Genomic DNA, 22,083 nt, shown 5'->3' with positions numbered 1-22,083 from the left:
AGACGCAGCAGTAAACCAGCGCACTTACCTCATTTCCCCTTGTCCCTCCTCACAGGTCAGGCAGCCGCCATTTCAGGGGGGGGCACATGGCATGGCACCTAACTGCGTCAGAGCACATATTGGCACATCTACTGACTCTCAACTTCACACACTGCTTCTGTGACATACATTCACAAACAGTTGTGCCATCTATGTGGAAATATGACCTTCTGCTCACCGTCTTCCTCCATAGGCTACAACCTCTGAGGCAGATGATGAGACGACGGCATCCTCCGGTATGCAGACCCCTGGTGGACCTGAGGACAATGGAGGACAGACACATTATCATCACATACAGACAATCCAAGAACTGTGTGCTCAATTGGAGCCAGACCTGATGTCAGCTATTCATCAGTCCACAGGAATCCCCCCTCTAGTGCAGGTCCTGTCAGTGCTCCATTTCCTGGCAAGTGGTTCCTTTCAAACAACAGTGGCTATGGCATCAGGAATGTCTCAGCCAATGTTCTCCAATGTGTTAACGTGAGTGTTGTGTGCCCTGCTGAAACACATGCGCAGCTACATCGTATTCCCCCAGGTTGAGGAATTGGCCACAGTGAAAGCAGACTTCTATGCCCAGGGACATATCCCCAACATCATTGGTGCCATTGATGGTACACATGTGCATTTGTCCCCCCGCAGAAATGAACAGGTCTACAGGAATAGAAAAAGCTATCATTCAATGAATGTGCAAATGGTGTGTTTGGCTGACCAGTACATAACCCATGTGAATGCCAAATATCCTGGCTCAGTGCATGACACGTATGTCTTGAGGAATTGCAGCATCCTTTATGTGATGGGGCAACTCCAGAGGCACCGGGTGTAGCTATTAGGTGAGGCCAAGGTCCCCAAACAGTATAAGTTGGAGTCTGAGTATGGGGTTGTCCCTAAGGGTTAGTGTGTGTCTATCAGTTGTCCCTCGATATTTACAGGTGACTCTGGTTGCCCCAACCTCTCATGGCTACTGACCCCAGTGAGGAATCCCAAGACATGGGCAGAGGAACGTTACAATGAGGCACATGGGCATACAAGGTGGATAATTGAGAGTACCTTCGGCCTCCTGAAGGCCAGGTTACAGTGCCTCCATCTGACAGATGGATCCCTGTACTACTCAGGTGTGCCAGATCATCGTGGCATGATGTATGTTGCTCAACCTGGCCTTGAGACACCAGGCACCTTTTCTGCAGGTGGATGAGTCTGGAGATGGTCTTGTGGCAGCGGTGGAGCCTGCGGACAGTGAGGAAGAGGAGGCAGATGAAGAAGATATGGACAACAGAACAAACATTATACAACATTACTTCCAGTGACACCCAGGTAAGAGACTGTAACTCAACTTCACATTTCAGTATAATTTTGGACATTGTACATGGCAGCCTCTTACCCTCTGTCTATGGACACTGACTGTTCCCTTTGGATTCCCTTTTTTCAGATATGAGTACCCCATTCTGGCTCCTGCTATATGTACTGCTGCCCACCAACTGTCATCCTGGGGTATAATTCACTGAACATAGACGTTGCAAGGTGATATGTGGGGTGATGTGTTGGGGTGTAGGCTGCGATATGCATGGATAGTGTATGGGTGGTGGTGTTCTGTGCCTCAGATTGAGTGGGTGTTCTTTGCTTGCCTCTTTGTGCTTGCTCTCTTTTTTTTCGTTGTAAGGGGTTGTGGGTAATGTGTGTGTGTGTTTTTCATAGTGGTAAGAGTGTGAGGGTGTAGTGTGTGCATGTGTGTCAGGTGTGTGTAGTTTGAATTGTCCAATGTGGTGTAGTTTTGTAAGTGTGTGTGTATTTTGAGTGCGGCAGTGTGTACCGCCAATGGTTTACAGCAGTTGAAAGACCGCAGTGTTGATTCATGGGTCGTGCTACTGTGGGCGTATTCCTGTTGGCGTGACTGTGTGGGTTTTGCTATCTGCAATATATCACTGACCTTTGGTGTGGCGGACTTGCGTGGGTGTCTGTATTGTGGTGGTATTCTCTGTGTGGGTCATAATACCCGATGCGGATTACCGCCGTGGTCACAGTATATTGGTGGCCGTTGGCACGGCGGTAAGCGGCATTTACCGCCAGGGGTCTAATGAGGGTCTAGGTTTGTTTCTAGTGTTAAAACTGTTCAATAATTCTGGTTAACATTGCATTTCAGCCATCATCTACATTTCCCTGCCTTAGCCATTTGGTATCTGTTAGAAATGGGGCTTTGGTTGGCAGTCAGGTTACCCCCTGTTCAAGCAAGGACCCTCACTCTAGTCAGGGTAAGTCACACACAATCCAAATTATCCTGTGCTCACCCTCTGGTAGCTTGGCACTGAGCAGTCAGGCTTAACTTAGAAGGCAATGTGTAAAGTATTTGTGCAATAAGTCACCGAATAACACAGTATAACACCACAAAAATACACCACACAGTGTTTAGAAAAATGTATGATATTTTTTCGGTTAAATACAGGTCAAAATGATCAAGGTTTGATAAGTACACATTAAAATACCACTTTAGAGAATGATGAAAGGAGTCTTTAGTCTTTAAAAAGCAACTAGTGTCTCTTGCAATCACAAAGTACCTGGTTTGCATTACAATTCTCCGCTAGGGACCGCAGAGGAGGAGAGGCGTAGAAAACGGGGAGGTGTGCGCCAGTTTCTCTGGGCGAACACAGACAATGCATTGATAATTTTCCATGCAGGCAAGGCTTTGCGCCAATTTCCGTCGCGCGGACTTGGATCCTCTTTGGGTTGCGGGGTTTTTGGACACCCCTGTGACGATGCGAAGAAATCTTGGGCATGCAGGACGAAGTCACAGGAGCTGCGTCGATCCAGTGGGCAATGCAGAGAAATTTCTGCTGCACGGCAGGTGCTGCAGCGATTCTTCTCGCAGGAAGTTGGGCTTCCTCGTTCCATCTCAGTTATGCATCGATCTAGGGGCCTGTGCATCGAAATTCCGGGTGCAACGCTGACGCTGCGTCGATCTCCTCTCGGAGAGCCGGGCTGCGTCATACCCGCTCAACGTACAGTGATTCTTTCACCGTGGTGCAGGCTGTGCGTCAAATTTTTGCCGCACAAGGGGTTCTTTGCAGGAGGAAGTCTTTTTGGTCCTGAGACATCAAGGAACAAGAGGCAAGATCTATTCAAACCTTTGGAGAGCACTTTTCAGCAGAGCACAGCAAGGCAGCAGGGCAACAGCAGGGCAGGAGTCCTTTGTGCAAAAGCAGTCAGATGAGTCCTTTGGGCAGCCAGGCAGTTCATTTTGACAGGTTGCAGGGTCTGGTTCAGAGTTTTTTTACCAGTGGTATCTTGTCCAGAAGAGTCTGAGTTGGTGGGGTCAGAGTATGTGCCTTTGAAGTGGGAGAGTCTTCAAAGAGTGACTTAGAAGTGCACAAGGTCCCCTTTCAGTTCCATTCTGTCTACCAGGGTCCCAGTAGGGGGTGTGGCAGTCCATTGAGTGATGCAGGCCACTGTCCTTTGACATGTAATTGTCAGTCCTCCACCGTTCCAGCCCAGGAAGACCCATTCAGTATGCAGATGTGTGCAGGTGTGAATGAGCATCCTGTGTTTGGGGTTGTATGAGTAAAATGTACAAGGGAGCTGTCAACTAAGCCAGCCAGACGTGGATTGTAAGGCACAGAAGGATTTAAGTGCAGAGAAATGCTCACTTTCTAAAAGTGGCATATCTTAAACAGGAATATTAAATCCAATTTCACCAGTCAGCAGGATTTTGTATAACCATTCTGGCCATCCGAAATATGACCTTGTTACTCCTTTCAGATCAGAATCTACCACTCAAACAGTATATGACAGGTACATGTCCTGCCTTTTATCTACATGGCACCCTGCCCTATGGGTTACCTAGGGACTACCTTAGGGGTAACATATGTAGAAAAAGGGGAGTTTAAGGCTTGGCAAGTACTTTTAAATGCCAAGTCGAAGGGGCAGTGAAACTGCAAACACGGGCCTTGCAGTGGCAGGCCTGAGGCATGGTTAAGAGGCTACTTATCTGGGTGGTAAAATCAGTGCTGCAGGCCCACTAGTAGCATTTAATCTATAGGCCCTGGGCACATGTAGTGCACTTTACTGGGGCCTTTACAAGTAGATGAAATAAGCCAATTGGGTACGAACCAATGTCACCATGTTTTAAGGAAGAAAGCATATGCACTTTAGCACTGGTCAGCAGTGGTAAAGTGCGTAGAGTCCTAAAACCAGCAAAAACAGTTAGGAATTCGCAAATTAGGAAATGCAAATCCCAGGATGCTGGGGGCCTAAGGCCCCCTCTGCTGCACCCAAAAAATAGGTTTAAGGACATGTGAGGCACACACCTGCCTTAGGGGCATGTGTGCACTACATGTCAATTTTAAAAATGCATTTATAATGCATTTTTAAAATTTGCATATGGTTACCACCAAACTTTAATTTGTGGTAATTGCATTTCCTAAATGCCCAATTCACATTTAGGAAATGCTTGATACATGTGCTTTGGAAATTGCAAATAGGAATTCTCTATTTGCGATTCCCAATTTTAATAATCGCAATTTGTAATTCTCTAAATGGGGGTCGCAATTTTAAGGAATCACAATTTTTGCGATTCCTTAAAATTGCCCGGCGAATGGCTTTCATACATTGCGAAAGGCATTTTTGCATTTGCAAACGGCCGAATTTTGCAATTTGCACCGTTTGTGAATGCAAAAAAGCTTGACCCTTGGATTCATCCAGGAATCACATCACCCTCAAGGGACAGACTGGCAAAAAGAGAAAGAGGGCCTGATATCAGATGTCTCTTCTGAAGAAATTTAAACAGTTCCGCCCAGAAAGCAACTTCAGAACAGCTGTTCAAATCTGTATAAACTTGCATGAATCTTTACTAGAAGAGTTTTGTGCATAGTTTGAGTGCCTAGAAAGTGTAAATCTATTTCAATTTAATGGCTTCCTTTTAAAAGTAGACTTTCCTGGGCGTACACATTTATAAAACTATAACTCCTATCACATATAAATCCAATGTTTTGTCAGTTACAGCTCTGGGGATCATTAACTGTCAGCATCATGTATGTGAAGGGAATGCCAGGATATCTCATCTAACAAATCAACCACAGTGCAGCAGAATCTATTGTATGAGGAAATCTAGCTGAGTAATTAATAAATTCAACAGGTTAGGGCATTGACAGACCTTGTAGGATGATTCCAGTCTCTCTGCTTGGATTTTAAGGTGACAACATGGCACCAAGTGTGCACTTATCAATGTCCTTTCTCTTTGTAACTTACATGAAATCCAAAGGTTGCCCTCCACTGAGAGAGAATTCACAAATCTCAGGATCCATTCTAAAGAAAAGTTTGTAAGTAAGAGGGGACAGGTGAGCTAAAGTGTTGCCTTTTGAAGTGCAGTTTGTAAAGCTTCTGCTAGTGCAGGATTATCTGTGCAATGACCTATTCTCACTGCACCACTTGTAAGTACACTGCAACCTTTTACCAACGGCACACACAAGAGCAGCAGAGTTGTAGCTGTGGGCTGCTTCAATGCTCTGCATTAAAGTTTTTTATTACAATGTGAACACCTGTGTAGATGCCCTTCCATTCAAAAGTGTAATATAAAACACAAATAACAAAAAAACGTCTTGAAACAAGCAGAAGTGCAATAAAGCAGTCTCTGGGATAATGTATAAGTATAGAACCTCTTACTAATAAAGGAGTTGATTGAAAACACAAAAATGATGTCCAGCCCATCGATTTTTGACCATCATTCCACCTCTGACAGGAACCAGCCGTATGTAAATCAGCCTTGGTCCTGCTCCAATAAGACAGTCTAGCCTGCACTGTGAGGTGATTCCCCCCTCTGTAAGGGAAGTGCTGGCCATCCAGACTCTTCCTCTTGGAGGTGGACCAAGGCAAACTGTTGTAGAGATGTCATGTGGTTGCCACTGGCTGGCCTTTTTGCAAGCATTCCACCTAAAGCTTTTGTGTTTATCTCAGTGTAACACTCTAAGTGCGACCAGCATACCCAGATGTGGGTCCCATGCTCACTCAATCAATACCTTTGTGATAAGGCAGAATTAGGCTTAAACAGGCCTGGGGTTGCATGCGTTCCAGATCGGAGGAGGCCAGGCTGCGGTCTGGGCTTGATTTTTCCCATTTTGCAGGACCAAGGATGATTTGCACAGCTGGTTTCTGAATGGGTGAAAAATGATTGGCTGGGTAGTGATCCTGAGCGACTGCCAGCAGCTGGGCCGTTTTCTGCAAGCATTCCACCCATCACTGTGTTCTCGTCAATGCAACATCCTAAGTGTGGCTCGTGTGTCCAAACATGGTTCCTGTACTCGCTCTCACACTAGTCAATGAATTTCCGACTGCTAAGGTCTATGTAGCCTGAAAACGATTGGGTGTTGCTTAAGTTCCCGTTCAGAGGGGACCTGGCTTGGCAGTATGGTCTGGACTGTTCCTCTGGAGCTGGACTCAGGTTGATTTTCATACATTCCACAAAACACCACTGTATTTTCTTCAGAAGGAGTCTAACTTGGCATACTCGGCCAGGGCTCGGTACCAAGAAAACACGTTTATTAAATTTTGGTGCATAACAATCAAAGGAGGTTGTAAGGGACTGTCACCGCATCACCGGTCAGTGCAGGACCGCTCAAAGAAAGATTGCAAAGGCTGTCTTCTGCACGCGAGTCACTGACAACTAAAATACTGTTGCGTCATTAAACATACACTCATAGCTGTCATTTAGGGGTTGCCAGGGGTCACAGCTGCAACCCCGTCTTGATCTTGCATTACCAGCATCAGGCTCCAGCCTCCTTTTCTGCTCATTTTTATTACAATATTTGTGATTAATAACCTATCATTCACTATTAATGTAATGCAAACATGGAACTGCAGATCTGGAACGAAACCTCCACTGGCATCTTAGGTAAGTGAATTAAAGTACTTTTCAATATTTTCTATATATGCATGCATGTGCGAGCACGTACATTAGTATGGGGGTAGTGCGTGTGTGTGGATGTGCACGTGCATGTGGATGAGACAGAGTTCGGGTGAAAGAGTGGGTGTATGTGTGGGCATGGACATTAGTATGTGGGGTAGTGCATGTTTGTGGATGTGCACATGCATGTGGACGAGAGAGAGTTCAGGTGAAAGAGTGGGTGTATGTGTGACCATGTACATTAGTATGTCGGGTAGTGAGTGTGTGTGAAGGGGAGTGAGTGAGAATGTACAGGTGGGTCAGAGTAAGAGTGAGAATGAGGGAGTTAGGGAAGAGTGAGTGCAATTATTGTGATGTCATGAAGGTTAGGTCATGTGACATCACTCCCTGTGACATCATTAAGGTCAAAGGGCATATGATGTCACTTCTGCTATCCCTGACATTTTGGTAAATCGACACCCATGCACACACGAGGCCAGGACTTCCTTTGGATGAAGTGCAGAACCCAACATCACAACGTCCTAGTGGTTTATTGGTTACACTTCCATGAACCATTTTTTCAAATGGGAAAAAGCTTTAACAAGCGAGCTTTGCAGCCACATTATCGATGATCCACATAGATAGAATTTGGACATTTCTACACACTAATGAATTTATTCAGTATTAATATTTGGTGATCACTTTTGGGGCACATAAAGAATGTGTTACTTATCTCTGACGCTTGTTCTCCAGTATTGGTATCTTTCATAGATTCACATGCTTGAATCAATATCCGTCATTGAAGTGGGAGTCCCACGGTACAATACTAAGCAGTATATATCAGTCCAATAGAGAGTCCAATACAAAGAGAATGCAGAGTTCCTCTTACAGGCTATCTATGTCCTTTTTAAAAAATGACCAAAGTAGACCAATTACTAGTGAGACAACAGCACTCTTAGAACACTCCCAGCAGAGGTATCTTCCCACTGATCTTCTAAGCACTAGTGGGAACTACCACACTGGCCAACAAGGAGGGCCTCTAAGGGAAGGAGGGTGGGTTGCATGTGAATCTATGAAAGATACCAATACTGGAGAATGAGTGTTACAGGTAAGTAACAAATTCTTTCTCCAGTATTGGGGTATCTTTCATAGATTCACATGCTTGAATCAGAATAGCTAGTAGCGCAATACATAACAACAGTAGACATTAATTCAATCGCGGATGGTGGGTATAATGTTGAATAATACACATTCAGATAGATATATATATATATATATATATATATATATATATATATATATATGCATATATATATATATATATATATTGGAAAAGATGTCGAAGTACTGCTAGAACCACAGCTGTAACAGAAGTATGCGCTGCATCCAAACAGTAATGCTGGGTAAAGGTGTGCTTGCTCCTCCAACTTGCAGCACAGCATATATTTTCAATGGACACCACAGCAAATAAAGCTGTCATTGTGGCAATTGCTCTAGTAGAGTGTGCTTTCATTTGCTGTCATAAAAGCCTGCCCGCCTTAGAGTGGCAAAGCTGGGTAGTAGGTTAAATCCATCTCTCTATGGCAGGCTTAGAGACTGCTCTACCTTTATTATTGTAGCCATAGGCCACAAAGAGTTGCTCAGTAGTGCAGATATCTTTAGTTCATTGCAAATAAAATTTGATACATCTCTTGACATCAAGAGAATGCAGTGTCTGTTCCGCTAGTTTCTGCTGATTAGGGCAAAAATTCTTAAGCATAACTGTTTGATTGAGATGAAACACAGTGGGGACATTTGGAATAAACTTGGAATCACTTCGGAGAATCACTATGTTGTCTTTTAATTGTAGGAAAGTTCTCCTGATAGTGAATGCTTGAATTTTGCTTACCCTCCTAGCAGAAGTAAGGGCTAATAAGATTGCCACCTTCCAAGTGTGGAATTTTAGTTCAGCCTTGTGGATTGGCTCAAGTAGATTTTATTGGCGGAAATGCCCTGAAAAGTCCTTTAAGACTTGAAATTGAAAGATCAATCTGTGTGACCATAATAAAGGAGATCACAAAGTTCCTCTTTACCTGGAACGGCCAACTGCACTTTGACAGTAGAGTGAGTTAACCCAGATTTAGCTAGAGATAGCAAATACGGTAACACCTGTTCAGGGGACGACATGATAGGATGTATATTAGACTTTTCACACAAAATAAAAAAAAGTTTCCATTAGAGGAGATATGTTTTGTTGGTAGACTGAGCTACAGCTTCTGCAAGAATATTTCGGCAAGCCTCTGAAAGGTCTAGGTGCTCTAGCTCATGGTGCTCAGGAACCAAGCTGATAAGTGCAGTGAAGTCGAGTCTGGGTGGAGGACCTAATTATTGTTCATCAATAAGAAGTCCGGTTGAGGCTTGAGTGGAATGTGGTTGCCCATCTAAAGCATGAGTAGTTCTGTAAACCAATGCTGTCTGGGTCATCGTGGGGCTATGAGGATCAGCTGGAATGCCTCCTGTTTGATCTTTTGAAGAATTCTAGGGATAAGTGGAATCAGGGGATAAGCGTAGGCAAAGATGCCAGACCATTGCATCAAAAGGGCTTTCCCCCAGGATCCTTTTTGCAGGTACCTGCTGGCATAAAACCAGCATTTTCAGTTCACTTTTGATGCAAATTGATCCAGATTGGACTTGCCCCGTCGATGAAAGGTAGTGTCTAGGACCAGTTAGTTCAATTCCCATTCGTGACAACTCTGGGACATTCTGCTCAAGCTGTCCCCTAGAGAGTTGTATATTTCTGGGAGATATTCTGCCCTTAAGGTTACTTGATGTTGTAGTGCCCTACTCCAGATAGTTTGATCTCCTTGCGACAGAATATTGGACTGTGTACCTCGTTGCTTGACGAGGTAATAGATATTCGTTGTGTTGTCTTATCAACACAGCAGAACCTTGAACTCTTGCAGGAAAGCTTAAAGAGCCAGTGAGATTGCTATGACTTCTAGGAAGTTGATATGCATCTTCATCTGTATTGGTGTCCATTTGCCCTGAATCTGTAATTCTTGTAAATGAGCTCACCATCCTTCTAAAGAAGCATCTGTTCTAATGATGTATTCCGGGATGAGAGGAAGAAAAGTCAGCCCCCCTGAGAGGCTGTTGGGATTTGTCCACCAGGGAAGAGCTGCCTTCATGACTGGTATAATGTTCATGATGTTGTCAGAGGTGCTTTCTGATTTGGACCCACTGGGCGTCCAGTTATTCTTGATAAGGCCACATTTTGAGTCGAGCATGAGGTATTAAGGAAGTGGCTGAACACATCATGCCCAATAGATACTTGATTAGGCAAACTGAAGCACACTTTCTTTTCGAGAGAAGATTTTCCAGAGTGGAAATATTTTGCTGTCTGTCTACAAACATGAATGCCTTGTCGAGTAATGTGTTGAGAGTGGATCCCAGACGGTTGTCCTTGTGGAAGGCGTAAGGAGAGACTTCTGGAGATTTACTGTAAGACCCAGTGTTTGAAAAAGATGAAGACACCTTGCAGTATCCCTCAACGCCTTCTGGGGAGATGGAGCCTTTATTAAACAGTCATCGTGATATTGGAAAACTTGAATGTCCTGTTGTTGCAAGTGAGCGGCTAGTGGAGCAAGTAGCTTTGTGAATATCCAGGGAGCAGATTGGAAATTAGATTGGAAATTAGAGGAAAGTACATTGAACTGATAGTGATTACTGGCTACTGTAAACCAGAGGAATTTGTGATGGTTGAGATGGATGGGGATGTGGAAGTAGGAGTCTTGTAGGAACATCTCTGTGTGTTTGAAAAGCTGGAGAATCTCTTGGAGGGAAACCATACAAATTGTTTCTTCAGGTAACTACTGAGTTTCCTGAGGTAGAAGATGGGATGCCACACCCCTGATTTCTTCCTTACAAGAAAAAAACGAGAGTAAAATCCCTTTCCTCTCTAGGAATGTGGAACATGTTCTATGGCTCCCCCTGATAGCATGGCTACAACTTCCTCACAAAGAAGGCAAAGTTGGGTTGGAAGAAATTATGTCAGTGGAGTCTGGGGGGAAAATTGACTCCAAAGTATGGCCATGTTCGATGAGGTCTAAGACCCACCTGTCTGCAGTTGTTTTGCTCCATTGATGTAAATAAAGGAAGATTTTGTCACCCACTTGAGAAGGGGATATAGCCGGCACTTTGAAACTGTCACTGTTTCCTAGTGGTGTCTCTGGATGAAACCGTCTGCTTTCATCTTGGCTTTCTGGAATAGGCTGCTGATGGTGGAGGTCGATAAGGTTGATGTTGCTGGTAGGCCGGTCGAAAGGGCTGCTGATATGATTGCAGCTGGTATCTTTGGTATCCTCTACGATGAAATATGATCCGCAGGCACATGCAACATGAAACAGAGTCTTGCGTTATTGAAGCATTCGGTGGGATTGAGCTGTCACTGTGGCAGTCTTTACGGATTGCAGGTCATCATTGACGTGCTTTCTAAATAATGAGTCCCCATCAAAAGGCATATCGGGGATCTTGGTTTGTACTTAATGGTGAAACAAAGTGGCTTTAAGCCAATCTTGACATCGGAGCACAGCCGAGACTGCCAATTGGCTGAAACCAATAGATGCAATGTCCATTGCTTAGTCGATAATCTTGGATGCTGCTCTTTCGCCCTCTGTTAGAATGTGCATGGCTGCGGACTTCTTATCATCCGGCAAGTGATCTAGATACGAGGCTATTGTAGGAAAGTACAATCTTGCCTGGCATGTTACCCCCATATTTCAATGTATGTATGTTGTTTTAGCCCTTGTGTCACTGGGATCCTGCCAGGCAGGGCCCCAGTGCTCAAAGTATGTGCCCTTTATGTGTTCCCTGTGTGGTGCCTATCTAACTCTATCACTGAGGCTCTGCTAATCAGAACGTCAGTGTTTATGCCCTCTCTGCTTTTTAAATTTGTCACTGCAGGCTAGTGGCAAAATTTACCAATTCTCATTGGCACAGCGGTACACCCATATAATTCCCTTGTATATGGTACTCAGGTACCAAGGGTATTGGGGTTCCAGGAGATCCCTATGGCCTGCAGCATTTATTTTGCCACCCATAGGGAGCTTAGACAATTCTTACACAGGCCTGCCACTGCAGCCTGAGTGAAATAACGTCCACGTTATTTCACAGCCATTTTTCGCTGCACATAAGTAACTTATAAGTCACCTATATGTCTAACCTTCACCTGGTGAAGGTTGGGTGCCAAGTTACTTAGTGTGTGGGCCCCCTGGCACTAGCCAAGGTGCCCCCACATCGTTCAGGGCAAATTCCACGGACTTTGTGAGTGCGGGGAAACCATTTCACGCATGCACTATACATAGGCCACTACCTATGTATAGTGTCACAATGGTAACTCCGAACATGGCCATGTAACATGTCTAAGATCATGGAATTGTCACCCCAATGCCATTCTGGCACTGGGGAGACAATTCCATGATTCCCTGAGTCTCTAGCACAGACCAGGGTACTGCCAAACTACCTTTCCGGGGGTTTCACTGCAGCTGCTGCCACCCCTCAGACAGGTTTCTGCCCTCCTGAGGTCCAGCCAGGCTTGGCCCAGGAAGGCAGAACAAAGGACTTCCTCAGATAGAGGGTGTTACACCCTCTCCCTTTGGAAAAACGTGTCAGGGCTGGGGAGGAGTAGCCTCTCCCAGCCTCCGGAAATGCTTTGATGGGCACAGATGGTGCCCATCTCTGCATAAGCCAGTCTACACCGGTTCAGGGATCCCCCAGCCCTGCTCTGGCGCGAAACTGGACAAAGGAAAGGGGAGTGACCACTCCCCTGACCTGCACCTCCCAAGGGAGGTGTCCAGAGCTCCTCCAGCGTGCCCCAGACCTCTGCCATCTTGGATTCAGAGGTGTGCTGGCACACTGGACTGCTCCGAGTGGCCAGGGCCAGCAGATGACGTCAGAGACTCTTTCTGATAGGCTCTTACCTGTGTTACTAGCCTATCCTCCTTCCTAGGTAGCCAACCCTCCTTTTCTGGCTATTTGGGGTCTCTGCTTTGGGGAATTCTTCAGATACCAAAAGCAAGAGCTCATCAGAGTTCCTCTGCATCTCCCTCTTCACCTTCTGCCAAAGGATCGACCGCTGATTGCTCAGGACGCCTGCAAAACCGCAACAAAGTAGCAAAGACTACTGCAACCTTGTATCGCTTCATCCTGCTGGCTTTCTCACCTGTTTCCCGGTGGTGCATGCTCTGGGGGTAGCCTGCCTCCTTCTTGCACCAGAAGCTCTGAAGAAATCTCCCGTGGGTTGACGGAATCTTCCCCCTGCAACCGCAGGCAAAAAAAAAAGACTGCATCACCGGTCCTCTGGGTCCCCTCTCAGCACGACGAGCGTGGTCCCTGGATCTCAGCAACTCTGTCCAAGTGACTCCCACAGTCCAGTGACTCTTCAGTCCAAGTTTGGTGGAGGTAAGTCCTTGCCTCCCCACGCTAGACTGCATTGCTGGGTACTGCGTGATTTGCAGTGGCTCCGGCTCCTGTGCACTCTTCCAGGATTTCCTTCGTGCACAGCCAAGTCTGGGTCCCAGACACTCTAACCTGCAGTGCACAACCTTCTGAGTTGTCCTCCGGCGTCGTGGGACTCCCTTTTGTGACTTCGGGTGGACTCCAGTTCACTCCTCTTCTAAGTCCCTGATCCAGTACTTCTGTGAATGCTGCCTGCTTCTGTGCAGGCTCCCTGACTTGCTGGGTGCCCCCTCTGTCTCCTCATCCAAGTGGCGACATCCTGGTCCCTCCTGGGCCACAGCAGCATCCAAAAATCTTAACCACGACCTTTGCAGCTAGCAAGGCTTGTTTGCGGTCTTTCTGCATGGGAACACATCTGCAAGCTTCTTCACGACGTGGGACATCCATCCTCTAAAGGGAAAGTTCCTAGTCTTCTTCGTTCTTGCAGAACACAAAGCTTCTTCCATCTGGTGGCAGCTTCTTTGCACCCTCAGCTGGCATTTCCTGGGCATCTGCCCACTCTCGACACTGTTGCGACTCTTGGACTTGGTCCCCTTGTCTTACAGGTACTCAGGTCCGGAAATCCACTGTTGTTGCTTTGCTGGTGTTGGTTTTCCTTGCAGAATCCCCCTATCACGACTTCTGTGCTCTCTGGGGGTTGTGGTTGCACTTTACACCTACCTTACAGGGTCTTGGGGTGGGCTATTTTTCTAACCCTCACTGTTTTCTTACAGTCCCAGCGACCCTCTATAAGCTCACATAGGTTTGGGGTCCATTCGTTGTTCGCATTCCACTTTTGGAATAATGGTTTGTGTTGCCCCTATACCTATGTGCTCCTATTGCAATCTATTGTAACTTTACACTGCTTGCATTACTTCCTTTTGCTATTACTGCATATTTTTGGTATTGTGTACATATATCTTGTGTATATTTGACATCCTCATACTGAGGGTACTCACTGAGATACTTTTGGCATATTGTCATATAAATAAAGTACCTTTATTTTTAGTATATCTGTGTATTGTGTTTTCTTATGATATTGTGCATATGACACCAGTGGTATAGTAGGAGCTTTGCATGTCTCCTAGTTCAGCCTAAGCTGCTCTGCTATAGCTACCTTCTATCAGCTTAAGCTGCTAGAAACACCTCTTCTACACTAAAAAGGGATAACTGGACCTGGGACAGAGTGTAAGTACCCCTTGGTACCCACTACAAGCCAGGCCAGCCTCCTACATCTGGTGCGAAACTGGACAAAGGAAAGGGGAGTCACCACTCCCCTGACCAGTACCTCCCAGGGGAGGTGCCCAGAGCTCCTCCACTGTGCCCCAGACCTCTGCCATCTTGGAAACAGAGGTGTTGGGGGCACACTGGACTGCTCTGAGTGGCCAGTGCCAGCAGGTGACGTCAGAGACCCCCTCTGATAGGCTCTTACCTTTCTTGGTAGCCAATCCTCCTTTCTTGGTGGCCACACCTCCTTTTCTGGCTATTTAGGGTCTCTCCTCTGGGAATTCTTCAGATAACGAATTCAAGAGCTCACCATAGTTCCTCTGCACTTCCCTCTTCGACTTCTGCCAAGGATCGACCGCTGACTGCTCCAGGACGCTTGCAAAACCGCAACAAAGTAGCAAGATGACTACCAGCAACATTGTAGCGCCTCATCCTGCCTGCTTTCTCAACTGTTTCCTGGTGGTGCATGCTCTGGATTTTATCTGCCTTCACCCTGCACTGGAAGCCAAGAAGAAATCTCCTGTGGGTCGACGGAATCTTCCCCCTGCTAGCGCAGGCACCAAAAAACTGCATCACCCGTCCTCTGGGTCCCCTCTCATCCTGACGAGCATGGTCCCTAGAACACAGGAACTCTATCCAAGTGACTCCCACAGTCCAGTGATCCTTCAGTCCAAGTTTTGTGGAGGTAAGTCCTTGCCTCCCCACGCTAGAATGCAAACCTGTTTACTGCGTGATTTGCAGCTGCTCCAGCTCCTGTGCACTCTTCCAGGATTTCCTTCATGCACAGCCTAGCCTGGGTCCCCCGCACTCCATCCTGCAGTGCTCAACCCTCTGAGTTGGCCTCTGGCGTCGTGGGACCCTCCTTTGTGACTCTGAGCCAGCTCCGGTTCACAAAATCTTCTAAGTGCCTGTTCGGGTACTTCTGCGGGTGCTGCCTGCTTCTGTTGGGGCTCTCTGAGTTGCTGTGCGCCCCCTCTGTCTCCTCCTCTAAGGGGCAATATCCTGGTCTTTCCTGGTCTCCAACAGCTCCTAAAAACCTCTACCATGATCCTTGCAGATAGCAAGGCTTGTTTGCCTTATTTCTGCATGGGAACACTTCTGCAACCTTCATCGCGATGTGGGACATCTTCCATCCAAAGGTGAAGTTCCTAGTCCTCTTAGTTGTTGCAGAATTCCAAGCTTCTTCCATCAGGAGGCAGCTTACTTGCACCTTCATCCAGGGTTTCCTGGGCTCCTGCCCCCCCTGGACACTATCTCGACTTTTGGACTTGGTCCCTTTGCCTTGCAGCTCCTCAGGTCCAGGAATCCGTCTTCAGTGCTTTGCTGGTGTTTGTGGTTCTTGCATAATCCCCCTATCACGACTATTGTGTCCTTTTGGGGTAGTAGATGTACTTTACTCCTACTTTTCAGGGTCCTGGGGTGGGGTATCTTGGACACCCTGACTGTTTTCTTACAGTCCCAGCGACCCTCTACAATCTCCCATAGGTTTGGGGTATATTCGTGATGCGCATTCCACTTTTGGAGTATATGGTTTGTGTTGCCCCTAGACCTATGTTTACCTATTGCATTCCATTGTAATTCTACACTGTTTGTATTACTTTTCTGACTTTGTCCGGTGAGATGTTATTGGAGTGGAAAGATTCTTTGACCTTCGTTGTGTGGCCTGAGAAATCACTGAATCAGGCTTTGGGTGGCCGTTCAAGCAAGTAGGTGAGTCCTCTGGCGCCTTATACTTTTTATCTGTCCTAGGAAGGACAGCAGCAACAGTGGCCGACGTCTTCATAATTTTAATTCCTTCCTCCCATATATAATCAACAACTGAAATTGCTCTAATTGTCTTTCTAGATTGATCCTTGAAATCATAAAGAAAGCAATCTGTCTGCTTAATGGTGATGGGCAGCTGAAAACGCTTCGCTGCTCTTTCCATCAACATGTGAAAACCACCAATGTCTGCAGGCAGAGAATATGCTTGTTGGTTTGGTGGAGGGGAAGGTTGAGCGATTAGATAATCATCCCATTCACTGTTTATGGTGCGGTTGTCAGTGATCTCACCTTACTCCCTGTCTCCGTCATCGTTGACCTCATCACTGTCCAAAGAAACAGGGTCGTCTCGAGGGGCCAAAGCAATACATGATTGTAGAGTCATCATCGGAGATGCAGATGGAGGAAGATGTTCTGGAAATGTATGAGGCGGCACCGCCGACAGTTGTGCTGCAGCTGGCGTTGGGAAACATTTGTATTAATCTTGCAGTACACCTTGCAAATCTTGCACTAGAGGAGCTGGAACCTGGACCATGTCTGGTGGTGGCGGAGGAAAAGGATGTTATTGGTATTGCCTTGGATAATGGTGACTAGCATACAGGATCATAGTGATCTTGATCCTCATCATTGTCATCTTGAGCAGAGATAGACCATAATCAGATTGAAGCACGCTAATAAAAAAAAACAAGACATGGATCAAAGTTGACCGCTCCTAACAAGTGTGATGAGATATCTTTGGCAAACCACCATTAAAACCTCTGGTATACTGGCGAGTTGAGTGAGTTGGCGCATCAACTAGGGAAGTATTAAAAGAAGTAACTGACTTAAAACACATGGCTACCTCAAGTGAGGATGATCTGGATGTTATTGGTCTGTAGGAGCAGGTCAATCAGTGTGAGCACATGAGAATACAAAGAGATTCCATATTGACATAAAATAAGATAGGCAACAAACGCAACAAAAGATGCCCAAACACAAGGATTGTGATCACTTCAGAGCACACAGAAAGTCAGAGTTTCTAATTGCTAATTCCTGAAGAAAATGGATCACAAATGTGTGGTTGACATTGTTAAACACAGACCATGAATCAATGAGACCAAAGCACAGACACCATCCCTATCTAGATAAGATGTGGGTCATTAAAGACAAGGAGCAAGGGTAACAGATTGTTTGGCTCATGAATGGATGGTAAAGGCTATGTGATGATTCTTCCACTGAAAACCCATTTGGTTTCCTTTTGTCTGCCTTCTTTGTACAAAATTGATCAAATTCAGTATATAGGTCTCGCCTCATATACTCCTGGGTGTTTACTTATTTCTCTAGCTTACAGGGTAGCTGAAACCCTGCTACTGAGAACCTTACATTGTGCAAAAGCAGATAACATTGGTAAGTCCAGACATTTGATTGCACTCAGTGTTAAGGCAATACCTTACTCCATATTGAATTCTCATACTGAATTCTAATACACAGCTACCCTGCTGATGGGTATATAGGTATATATGTTGTATGCTGAGAGCTGATTTATTTGGAAGTTTAAACCAAACAATATTATTTTTTTTCATTACTGGCCAGCCAATGAACACTTCGTCACAGCAAACTTTAACAAATAAAAATGAACTAGGCTGAACAATCCTTAACAGAAATTAATCGCAAAATGTTTTTACCCGCGCCTTCACCAGATCCGCTTCTGGCTTTTCTACTCCATTTACTACATTGTTCTCAAACACAAAATGTCAAACAATAAATGCCCATATAAAGTGCTTTGAATGCTAACAAGTTATAAACATGGATATATTGATAGTATTAATATATACATTCACACTGGTCTTGGCGCAGGCGTTCCCAATCCTCTACTGTGGACACGCTAGAATAAAAACAGATTGTGCCTATAGCCACATGCAGAGAAAATCAGGACAATATGCAGCTTGGGCCCCAGGCCAAGGCTTTGCTGAAAGTCATGTTCCTTTTCCCTCATATCTCCAAGGTGCTGATGCTTTGCCGTTTGTGTTTTTTTTTACTCTACACAGCATATGTGCTTCTATCCTGTCCTTGCATGTAGATTTTCCTTAGTGACTCAGGACCTCCATGAAGGAAAACTGTGAATGAACCTATGAAATTAGCAGAATGCTCATTGAGCATGCGCATTGTTAAGTTCATGAATCTGCTTCTAGGCACCTGCGATGATGTGAGTGACATTTGCACATCAATATGGTGTGCTTGACTTAGAATCTAGTATAAGTACAGAACTAGCCTTATTGCCACTAGTGTAGAACAACTGTGTTTCCCTTAATCCACCCAGCAGCGGCCCCTGCAAATCTCAAGGGGAGGTGACGGAGGAAATAAATAATAATAAAATAAATGTATTGTTCCCGATGCTGCCACCTTGCTCCTCTTCTCTTCTGGTGTCGCAGTATTCCATGGGACACCAGCACACGCTCCCCAGCAATCCTGCTGCTGCTCTCATGCTAAACCTAGCATGAAAGCAGCACCAGGATTGATCTGACCAGCTTGGTCTGCCACTCGGACAGCAGACTGGAGCCTGTGTAGTTTCTCCAACCCGGCTGTGTAACACAGACAGATTTGGGAAATTTAAGTACGCATGTGTGTTTGGCCTGGCTGAGTTGGCCAGCCAAACACACATGCACACTTAGTGCACTGACTCCGTTAATGAATATCCAAACAAACTGAAAGCTGTCATTGGTAGCTCTATCTAGTTACATATGTTGTCCTTCCTGATGTGTTAATAAAGAAACCAACGAATGTTGCACCAGAGACAAAACAATTAACTTTTTCTGCATCTTGTATAAGTTTGTATGAAATATATTTATTATTTTCTGGTATCTGTAAATTATCATACTGGTATATATGTGTGTGTGTGTATAAAACAATATATATCTATATCTATATGTATATATATATATATATATATATATATATATATATATATATATATATATATATATTAAGCATTGTTGCACACCACACACAAACATGCACACACACACACTCTCTCTCTATATATATATATATATATGTGTGTGTGTGTGTGTATATATATATATATATATTCCCTTTAAAAAACAAAGGTTACAGGGACATACAGGCCCTTATTACAACCCTGGCGGTAAATACCGCCGGGCTGACGGCCGCCAAGATACCGTGACTGCGGCGGTATAACGCTAACTGTATTATGACCCACACAGAGAAATCCACCACTATACAGACACCCACACAAGTCCGCCAGCCCAAAGGTCAGTGATAAATTGGCGGTACCAAAACCCACACCGTTACACCAACAGAAATACGCCCACAGCATCAGGACCCACGAATCACCGTGGCGGTCTTTCAACCGCAGTAAACCATTGGCGGTACATACTGCCGTGCTCAAAATACACACACACTAACAAAATTACACCACATTGGACAATTCAAACTACACACACCTGACACACACACACACACCACACCCACACACCCACAACACTATAAAACGCACACCCACATTACCCACAATCACTTACAACGAAAAAAAATATTGCCAACTGAGAGAGAGACAAGCCAGGAGCACCCACTCAATCTGAGCCACATAACACCATCACCATACACCATCCACGCACCTCACACCACACACCCCAACACATCACCCCACACACCCTCACGCATACCACTCACACTACACCCATGGCACCACAAAGTCACCCCAGGTTTTCAGAGGAGGAGCCAAGGGTCATGGTGAAGGAAGTCATCCGGGTACAGCCACAGCTATTCGGATCACAGGTGCAGCAGATGTCCATTGCAAGGGAGATGGAGCTATGGGGGAGAGTTGTGGACAGGGTCCACACCGTGGTACAGCACCCCAGAACAAAGGATGACATCAGGAAGAGGTGGAACGACCTACGGGGGAAGGTGCATTCCGTGGTTGCAAGACACCAGGTAGCCGTACTGGCGGTGGACCCCCACAACTAACAACATGGGAGGAGCAAGTCTTGTCGATCATGCATTCTGAGGGCCTCGAAGGAGTAGCAGGGGGACTGGACTCTGGTAAGTCAAATCTCTACTACTTTGACCCCCCCTACCTGCATGCCATCACAAACTCCTATCCCTTCCCTCACCCCCATCACTCCACCACCTCACATATACCCAACCTTCACAAATCACACATCGCAATACCAAGCACTGCATGCAACAATAATGCATGCACACCCATCACAGACCTGCATGGACACCCATCACCACAGCATGCACACTAGTGACCATCGCTTAGCCCAGGGTTCTGCAAAGTTGGTCCTGGAGAGCCGGGTCCATGCCAGATTTTTAGCATATCCACATTTAGAAAAATTCTGAAACATCTTTTTTCTAAATGTGGATATGCTAAAAATCTGGCATGGACCCAGCTCTCCAGGACGGGCTTTGCAGAACCCTGACTTAGCCAACTGAATCACAACTCACACAAGCCAAAGCTGCCTTGCCAATAACAACCATAGAGGGAAACATACCCATGCACAAGATGGCACACGCAGATACAATAACACTGCATTTCATCCCCACAGGACTACCACTCAAAGTCACCGGAGAGGAGGTGCCACCAACATCCAGACACTCCACAGAAGAGGCCAACAGTGATGAAAGCAGCTCTGCACGCCTGGATCAGGATGACCAACCTGGCCCATCAGGGACCTCTGCACAGTCGGTTACCCTGCCACAGCCCCATGCCACTACCGAGCCTCACCCCTCAGGAAACACCAGCACAGCACCTACCCAGTGGGCCCATACCTCTGTCCCCAGGACACATCAATCAGCAGTGTGTCCACTACTACATGTACCCCAGGCAACCCCCCAAACCCAAGACAGTCTGAGACCTGGGGTCAGTGGCAGTGGGAACATGGTTCAGGGGACAGAGGCACAGGACATCAGGGAAGCTGGGAGGACTGCTATGCAACAGGGGGAGGACAGGCCCAGGGAACCCACTCTCCACAAGGCACTTGCAGGGATCCTGGGAGCATACCAACATTCCCAGGAGACGTTGGGCCAGATACTATACAAGTTTCAGGAGACCCAGCGGGTGCAGGAGGGACAGTACCTGGGGATCAGGGAGGACCTCAAACACATACACACCATCCTGGTCACCATTGCAGGGGTGCTGGCTGACATGGCCAACACCATGAGGGAGGCAGTTGCACACCGATGGGCCCCTGACAATAGCCACACTGAAGTCAGCCCTCCACCTCCGCCGGCACTAGTGGACAGGAGGCCCCGCCAAAGGACCAACAGACCACCAGCACCCCACCCCCTGCAGCAGGAGAACCACCCCACAAACGGTCCCTGCGATCCAGGCAGAAGCCAGAGAACATCGCCAAGACCCCTGCCAGCAAATAAGACCCTACTGATTGTCACCCTTCTGTCCCACTCTGTTACCTTGACCACCTTGAACTACTATTGCTCCCCATCCTATGCCCCATTGGACAATGCACCTGTGATACCAATAGACTGGACTCTGCCCTGGACTTCCCTCCATCATCAACCCAGCCCATTGCAATACCCCCTCCACTTATTTGCACATAAATAAACACTCTTGGAACTAATACAAGTATGGAGTCTGTCAATTGATTCAAATATGTCTTCGTTTAACAAGCTGTAAACATTGCAATTCAACTGTACAGTCATGTATACATAGGTATGGTCTATAGTGGGAAGCAGGGAACACACCAGGATCCAGA

This window comes from Pleurodeles waltl, chromosome 7 (genome assembly GCF_031143425.1).
Source record: "Pleurodeles waltl isolate 20211129_DDA chromosome 7, aPleWal1.hap1.20221129, whole genome shotgun sequence".
Taxonomy (NCBI): Eukaryota; Metazoa; Chordata; class Amphibia; order Caudata; family Salamandridae; genus Pleurodeles; species Pleurodeles waltl.
This window is presented reverse-complemented; position numbering follows the sequence as displayed.